Source organism: Herpailurus yagouaroundi, unplaced genomic scaffold, assembly GCF_014898765.1.
Source record: "Herpailurus yagouaroundi ecotype Mexico unplaced genomic scaffold, PumYag 140, whole genome shotgun sequence".
Lineage (NCBI taxonomy): Eukaryota > Metazoa > Chordata > Mammalia > Carnivora > Felidae > Herpailurus > Herpailurus yagouaroundi.
In genome coordinates this window covers 2,438,395-2,446,997 of record NW_024412395.1, presented here as the reverse complement: position 1 = coordinate 2,446,997, position 8,603 = coordinate 2,438,395, and the positions used below count along the sequence as shown (strand labels likewise).

Genomic DNA, 8,603 nt, shown 5'->3' with positions numbered 1-8,603 from the left:
TAGGAGCAGTGTGAGTGTGGGTGAGTGTGTATGAGAGACTGGCCATAGGAGCAAGTGTGAGTGTGGGTGAGTGTGTATGAGAGACTAGCAGTAGGAGCAGTGTGAGTGTGGGTGAGTTTGTATGAGTGACTAGCAGTTCAAGCAGTGTGAGTGTGGGTAAGGGTGGTGCCGTCTCCTTTGCAGTCTGGGGTTGCTTTGTAAGCTGAGCATTTTGCTCCAGACTCCTGCTGGTTGCTGACAAGAACATGACTAGTCCCTGCTGCCCATTCCCTTGGCTCCTGTCCAAGATGTTTTCCCCACAACAAAAGGGACTAAGCACTTTCTCACCCGTGGTGTCCACCGTGGGCTTGGGTCCCAGCACCTCTGCATAGACTATTGCTGCTGGGCCCTGCCGGAGATGCCATGTGGAGAGCCCAGAGACCATGATGGGAGGGATTTGGCATGTGACTCGGGATGTCCTGGACCTGCCATGCTGCCAGCTGAGCACCATGGAGCAGCCTAGTTGATGTCACGCAGAGCAGAAGAATGACCAGCCAAGTCCTACCTCAATTCCCAACCCACAAAATAGTGAGATGTTACAAAATGGTATTGTGCGAAGACACTAAATCTTGGGATGGTTTGTAGAACAGCAGCAGATAAGCAGAATAATCAATTCCTTTAATATTTCCCAAATGGTAACGTGTCATATTTTGTAAAAGATTTCTTTCATGTCGCTTCAGTTTAGGAAGAACTATGTCAGCAAACTGTGACAATTAAAAAAAAGAAGATGAAGAAGCCCAAATCCCAGTGAGACCCAGGCTAGCTCATTCATTTGGATTCAGTTCTAATGATGATTACTTATTTCCCCCTGTTAGCAGCATCACTGGTAACTAAAGTTAGCTTTGGCTCAAAAATCAATGTGTTATTTTAGAGCCCAAAGTAGGCAGCGAAGTGTCTGATGATTGACGACAGGATTGCTGGAGCTCTAGCTGGCTCCGGGCCTCGCTTCCTTCCCTCTTGTCGTCTCCCGGGTGGCAACAGGGAGCAGCCAGCCCACTGCCCAGGTGGCCCGCAGCCGGTAAGGATGTGCAAAAGCCTCCAGCAGGTTTCCTGCCATCCTTGGGCCAGGCCTCCCTTGGTGAGGCAATGCAATCCACCGATGCTGCTGTGGCTGAATTGAGTTTTCCCCCATTCTTGTGTTGCAGTCTGAACCCCCCAGGACCGCAGCATGTGGCCTTATTTGCACATCCGGTGTGGTTGGAGTCCTCCTGAGAAGGGGCGGCCAGGACACAGATGCACACAGAGAAGATGATGTGAAGACAGAGAAGACGAGCATCCAGGCCAGGAGACAGGCCTGGGACCCATGCTTCTCCCATGGCCTTCGGATGGAGCCCGCCTTGCTGACACCTCAGTTTTGCACTCCATCTTGCCACAGGCTTGGACTGGCCCACGCTCCTGGGCATCCTGTGTGGTTACCCATGCACTCCACCCCCACCCTCCGACCCCGTCCATGGCTCTTCCCATGCTCTGGAGCCCCTCCCCAGCTAGGCCCTACTCCTTTCCAGGATGATGCTCTCAGGACCACGCTTCGCCCATCCCTGTGACCCCTTACGTCCTTGTGGGGTTTTGCTCTTTCATTCATGTGACAAGCAGAAGTGACACTGCAGCTGGGTTCTTGGTCCCTCCATTTCTGTGTCTTATGGCTGAGAAATCCCCAGGGTGGGACAACCCAGTAATTCCGAATCAAAGCTCTGCTGGCAAGCATTACTCATGTTGTCTCTGACCGCACACTTTGGGACACACTGGACCCGCTCTTGGTCTGTTCCCATCTAGGCTCCTCGTGGCACAGTTGTCCTGTGCATGAAGGCTGAAGCCAAGGCTGAGGCAGGATGGGGCAAACTCAGAGTGCTGTGGGGTGGGGCCTGGTAGGCCTGCTAGTGGGGCTTGAGAGGCCATAGCAGTGGGCAGCAGTCATCAGATGGCACATGCTGCCGGAAGGACAGGGTCAGGGAAGGAAAGCATAGTGTAGGTCAAGAGCAAGGAAAGCAAAGTCTGGAGGTGCTGAAATGTTCACAGAGTCCCAGAAGGATAGGCGGTGAGCTGTGGTAGAAGAGGGGGGCAGGCTGAAGGCTCGGGAGGGAGAGGCCCGATGCCAGCCTGGCGGTGGCCCTGCTTCCTCAGCTTTCCTGGGATTCACACGTGATGTTCGTACACTGGCTTCCTGTACTTTTGGGGAGGAATCTTGGGATGAAGCAAGAGTGGGCGGGGAGAAGTGGATGGCTGCCATGCAGGCCAGCTGCACGGGGAGCGCTGGGCCAGAGTGGCCTTCAGAGACGTCCCTGGCTAGGTGAGGGGGAGAGATGGCCTTGCCTCCACCAGCCGCAGGAGGGCGGGACCTCAGGCCAGGCTGCTGTCTGCAGCTGTGTCCACCTTGCAGTAGCTGACAGCACCCAGCAGCCTAGAGACCATTTGGGGTGTCCTGCCTCTGCCCCTGATCCTGCCATCCCCTTCTCTGCTGTGCCCTCCACTTTCCAGCCCCCAGTACACAGGGGTCCCCAGGGATACTTGTCTGGCATCTTACTCTTCCCCTTGGGCCCTGCCTCTCTCCAGAGGTGCCCCAGGCAGAGGCCTCTGGTGCCTGTTTAGCTGTGTGGGACCAGTAATCTGCTGATGGCAGTGCTTGGTGCTGTGACAGCTTCTGTGGACTCTGCTGGTCCTGCCCTGCTTACCCAGGAGCACAGTCCCTTCTGCTGGGCACCACCATGAGTAAGACATACTCCTTGCTCTGGTCATTGCTCAGCGTGTCCTCCCAGCCCTTGGTGCCACCGCCGTCGAGACCCGTGTCTTCTGCCTATCATACCTGTGGTGACTGCATTCTTTCCCTTGCCCCTTCCTCAGGGTGTCCACTGCCCTAGGTCGCTGGGGTCAGGGCTACTTCTCTCCCTCCACCTGAGATAAGTGACCAGTGGAGGGTGCTTGAACCAGGAACCTATCCATGGCCGACCAGAAACTTAGGCCCCAGGGAAAGCTACCAAGGGCTTGGGCTGGGCCAGCCAGGTTCTGGAGTGGACACTGAACTGAAGAAGCCAACAGAGCCTGTGCAGAGAAAGGGACCGAGAGTGGGCTGTTGTGGTTCTGGTAGGTGGCTTGGCAGGAGAGGAGGTGCACAGAGAGGGAGAGACACCCAGGGGCTGGGGAGTGACCACCTCAGGGACCCCCCCTCCCAGGGCTTGTATGTGCTTTCCAGAAGGGCATTCCAGACCTTTCCCCAAGGCAGCCTTGGTTCTCTCTCGAATCGGTAACCAGCTCTTTGTCAGGTATGGCTTTTGCACAGTCCCTGCATGGCTGGCCTGGGCCAGCCCTCTGTGGAGGGAGTGAGGAGAGTAGGGGAGAGGGGGGCCGAGGGAGAGCTCAGGCTGGGGAGACACTGCCTCTGAACAACCAGCCCTCTTCAGGCTGGAGGTGGGAGCAGGCCCGGAGCAGTTGGGAGGTCCTGCAGAGGAGGGATTCCTGAGCCTCCTCTTGGGACAGGGCCAGCGGGATGCTGGGTGACAGGCTTTAACAAAGGCAGGGCTTCGAGCAAGGAGGCCAGGTGGGAATGTGCCTTGGGCATGCTTGGACAAGCAGACCACGATTCTCGCCCAGAAAGAGGCCCTGCAGCCTTTTCTATGTGGCCTGAAATTGGCAACTACCTCACGCCCACATTAGGGGAATGGCCATCTAAATTATGGAGCGATTAGAATGAATGCCATGCAGCCATTACATGGTTTACTCAACACATGAATTAACACTATAAAGTGCTTGCAATGTGACCCTGAGTACGAAAACCAGGCTACAAAATCATACCCCATCCTGGCAATTTTGCTTTGTGAACAAACAGAAGCTAAGCACAGAGAAAAGCCTGGAAGAAAATATATGAATATGTCAACGGTGAGTTTATGGGTTTTAAATTTTTTGGTGTTTTACATATTTTCTATTAAGACAAAAGTTATTTAAAAAAAGAGAATGTGAAATGCTGTTACTGTGTTGGTATAAGGTGGATATAAATGAATTCATGCTTCCCATCTTACGAATGTCCTGATCACATCAAAGCAGAGCCTGTGCTGGACTCAGAGGCCAAAGGGGATGATGGTGGGGCCTGGCCCTTGGGAACCCACTGTGTGCTGGGGGCAGCTGGCCAAAGACAAGGCCTTCCAGCTGTGGTGAGGGGAGCAGAGGTGGCATGGGGGGTGCAGAGAAAGCTTCTTGGGGAAGAGGTGCCAGCAGGACCTGACCCAGGGGCAAACCAAAGATTTCATCAGCTTGCTGGGACTGAGGCCAGCGTGGGCCCTCCCACGCATGCCATTGTCCCGCTTCCCTGAAGGAGGTGCATGGAGTTGCTGGCTGCTGTGCACTCACTTTTCTCCTGAGGCAGGCCAGCTGGGTCTAGTCCTCGCTGGGCAACTCTTGGAGGCCTCTGTTGCCTCATCTGTATAATTGGAGTGGTAACATACCTGCTGCCACAGGCCTGAGCCTGGTGCCATTGTGCAGAGGCCTGTGGAGATGCCATGTCATGCCAGGCTGGTGGGCAGCAGCTCAGTGCAGGCTCCAACCGCGTCTCTTCCCAAGGCCTGGTCCTGAAAGGTCCTGGAAAACATAGGATGATGCTCCCGTCAGGGCCACAGGGTCAGGGATGTCCTGGGTAAGTAAGAGCTTGGTCCCCACTCCAAGCCCAAGTGTCTGAGGGAAGGGGCTGGGTATTGCTCAAGTCTGACACCTATTTTGCCGAATGAGTGAAGGGTGAATGAATAAACAGTCTTTGACAGACATTGGGTTTTGCCTGTGGCTGGCATGCTAGAAGGTGCAGTAAATGCAGCCCTAGGATGGTCACTCTAACTGCCTGGAGCCATCTCTCCTGCACCTGTGCATTCTTGCTGTTCTGTCAGGAAGGACCTCCCCAGACAGGGTTGGGGTATCTAGTCCCGGCATGTGAGGAGGAAGCTACATGAACAGCACTAATTTCCAAGGTTTAATTCTGACCTCACTGGTCTCTCTGATCCTCCCCACCCCCACACCACTGCATTTCTGGGATTCCCAGGGCTCCCAGGTGTCTGCCAGCATGGTCTTCCCACTCCTGCTCCCCATGAAGCTGCCTTGTGTATAGAGTTCTTGTGGGAATGCTTAGATGCACGAGGGAGGACCCAAGATGCCAGGCCCAGAGTACTCCTCACACTCCAGGCCCATGTAGCCAAGCCTCTCCCTCCCCTCCGCCCAGGGCTCAGACATGATGCTATCCAAGGGCCATAGAGCACCCATCTGCTCCCCTCGTCCCTGGGAGACTCAAGCGTGGGTGGTGGTCAGTGGGCTTATTCCTCATATGCCTGGCTTTCCACCTTCCAGCACACGGCAGTGGAAACTCCTTGGTTCCCTTGTGGTTTGCCAGGGAAGGCCCAGTGCCTGGTTCTGGCTTGACTGTGGGCCGAAGTGATGAGTGTCATGCCCAGTCTGGGCGTTTCGTTTCTGATGTCAGGCCCTTCAGAGTTCTTTACCTCTTCCCGTGGCCAGCTAAATTCCAGAAAGTAGCTCTACACCTCCACCTGGGTCTCTGCGTGAGGGAAGCCCTCCTGTGGGTTTCACAGTGTGAGCAGTGCTACGTCTCTCTGATTTGTAAGTTGCTAAATGTGGGTCGTCACCTGTGCCAGGACAGGCACTATCCTGAGTGAAATAGGCCCTGTAGAAACTGCATCTTTCCCAGAAAGGAGGAGCCACAGCCACTTAAGGGGCCCTGGTGACTTAGCTAGTTCAACCCTTTCATTTTACAGAGGGGGAAACTGAGGCTGGAGATGGAAGGACAGCATCTCAGGTCACAGCCTGTTGGTGACATAGCTGGGATCCAGTCTCTGCAAGTTGTGGTGGCCCCCCCTCTTTTTTTTTTTTTTTTTTTTTTTTTTTAGCTGAATCATGTTGCCTCCACAGTGGATTTGTGGAAATGCTTCCAAAGCAAAACAGGAAAATGAATGGCCTGACTTTGGGGTGAGGGAGAGTTAATAAAGTAAAAGGAATCCTCACTGAACACTCATTATTAAAGTTAGCCTGAGGCCAAGAGATGTGTACAGCTGTTGCCACACAGGCTGCAGGCTTCTTGGAAAGAGGGACAGCCAGGTGAGGCCAGGATGGATTCGTACCCAGGGTGTAGAGCACAGACAGCCCTGAGGTCCGTGAGGAGGGGAGGTGGCAGAGGCCAGCGGCCGACAGCCCGGAGGGGTGGGCTCTGGACTGCCTTACTCGTGGTTCGTGTTGGCTGGGCCCTTCCTGGACAGCCTCCCAGCACCACCTCAAGGAGGTTGTATCAGCCCTGTTTTAGAGGAGGCTTACAGACGTTAAGTGACTTGTCCAGGTTTCGGGTGGCAGAGCTGGGGTTTGACCCTTGGCGGTGTGGCCCCAGGACCTGTGCATTCCCGGAGCCAGCCCATGGAGCTATTGCAGAAAGCCTGCTTTAGCATCCAGAGTTTGCCACATTTGAGCTGTGTGTCCTTGGGCACCGCTTTGCTTCTCTGAGCCTGCTTCTTGCCAGCCCATCAGATGGAGGTGTTAGGGCGGATCCTGGGACTGTTTCTTGGTGTTCCCCGAGTTTTTGCAAACATTGTGTGGGAATGCCAGGCACTGTCCAGCATGTGGTAGGCCCATGCTTGGTTGTGATTTCAGAGTCCCCAGGCTGGGGCAGTGCATTCACCGGGGTCTGTGGAGGTTCCTCAAGCACAGACTATCCTTGGGATCAAGTGCTTCTACCCCAGTGTCCCGTGTGGGTGCCTGCACCCAGCACTTTCCCTAGAAGAGAAGCCTGTTTTCCTGAGGCTCTGTGGGTGGTTTGGAGAAAGGAACGGCCCCTTCTGGGAAGGAAGGAAGAGAGAGGGTGGTGGGAATTGCCGCTGGGGCCTGAGCACAGAGGTCAGGTGAGGGGAGCCGACGATGCCGGGAAGAGCATATTGATTTCCTCCTTTTAAAAATGGACTCAAGTGGAATCATTCATAATGTGCTCTCCCCACCACTGACAATACCCATTCCCATCACTGTCGGGCAAATGGATTTGCAGCACTCTCGGAAAAAGAAAACACATTGCCCAAGATGTGCAAAGAGGGCTTGGTCCCATCCCCAGATGCTTTCTGCACAGCTTGCTGGTGGCTGTCTGGGTACAGAGGGCACCGGGATGCACTGTCAGGGGCTGCTTCCAGGACGAGGTCAACACCGGGTACTGTGGTCATAACGTGTGGTCAACCCATGGTGGGCAGAGCCCCCAAGGGGATGTTGATGGAGCTTGGGGGTCAGGGGGCCACCTGGGGGAGGCAGCATTTGAGCTGAGTCTCAGAAGTAAGAGTGCTCATGCAGAGCATGTTAGGCAGAGGGATGCCACACCCAGTGCCTGGCTGAGTGGCCTTTTGCAGGGAACCAGCAGAAGCCTTGTGTGGCTGGGACCCAAAGGATGAAGGAGGGAGATGGGATGCTTAGAGAGGTGGGCAGGGGTGGCCCTAGGGGTTCTGATGCTTTTCCTTGATGCCACTCTTCAAGGACTGCGGTACAGGGTGGATCAGAACAACTTGGGAGACAAGAGTGGGTGTCTGTGTGTAGCCCCTGCTGGTCAACCCAATATGCCTATCCTGGGCCTGGAGCTGGGCAAAAGGGAGTGACCTGGGGTCACTGTTCTGCTTCCGTAGGTTTGGCCTGAGGCTATGGGGCAGCAGGCTGGACTCCAGGCTCAGCCGGCCATGGCCCCAGAGCCAATCCCCTGACCAGCCAGGCTGCTTCTCCTGCCAGCAGGGGTCAGGAGACCGTCACATGGAAGGGGTATCTTGGTGTTGGTTAGTTCATTCACTCATTTATTCATTCAATCCCCAGGAGGAACATCAAAGCCGAGGCCTGCTGGGTGAGCCCGTGGCAAGCTGGACCCTTGGCATTCAGGAGGGCATGTGGACAGACACAAGCTTTGGAACCAGGCAGACCAGTGATCAAGTCATACACACTAGTGAATGACCTTTAGAAAGCCATATGAGGTCTCTGAGTCTCAGTTTTCTTAGAGCAAAATGGTTGTCAGATGGTTGTGGATAACTCTAAAAGTAGCTGGCAAGTGCCAGGCCACCATCTGACCGCCAGGAGATCAACAAGATGTCTTCCATTTACCTGTACATAGTGAGAAGGTTGAGCCTCAGGGCCTTGGCACGTGCTGTGTCCTTGTCTGGATCACTCTTATTTCCTGATGCCCCGTGGTCAGCTCCAAGACACCTTTCAGATGCTTGCTTAGCTATTACCTTCTTAGTGAGGACCCCCTTCTCCCACCCCCTCCCCAGTCCTGAGCACAATGCCATTGGTGTAGATTTGTGGACTTCATGAGGGCTGGGGTTTGTTTTGTTCCCTGGGTCTCCTCCATGCCTGGGACAGTGCCTGGGACATTGCAAGGGGAGAAGGGACCTTGCTGAGATGAACTTTGCTGTGCAAGGGCACGAGCACTCTACTTGTTAATGCCCAGAGCTACAGGAATAAGGGCCTAGTGTCTTCATGGCAGGGGCTCTGCTAATCTTTCTGAGCCTTAGTAAAGTGGGCCCAGAAAACTCTGGCTTGGCATCAGATGAAGATGAAGCTGGTTTGACTCT

The 8,603-nt window shown here is 54.7% G+C and overlaps 1 long non-coding RNA gene across 1 annotated transcript in view; it reads left to right on the top strand.

Annotated features, from left to right (window-relative positions):
• The window catches only part of LOC121030383 (uncharacterized), a 9,523-nt gene extending 1,523 nt beyond the window's left edge, over nt 1-8,000 (top strand). The window contains exons 2-3 of the long non-coding RNA XR_005790177.1: nt 1,185-3,909; nt 7,852-8,000. This is a non-coding gene — a long non-coding RNA (uncharacterized LOC121030383). The remainder of the gene's footprint in view (nt 1-1,184; nt 3,910-7,851) is intronic.
• Nucleotides 8,001-8,603: the final 603 nt, after the last annotated feature.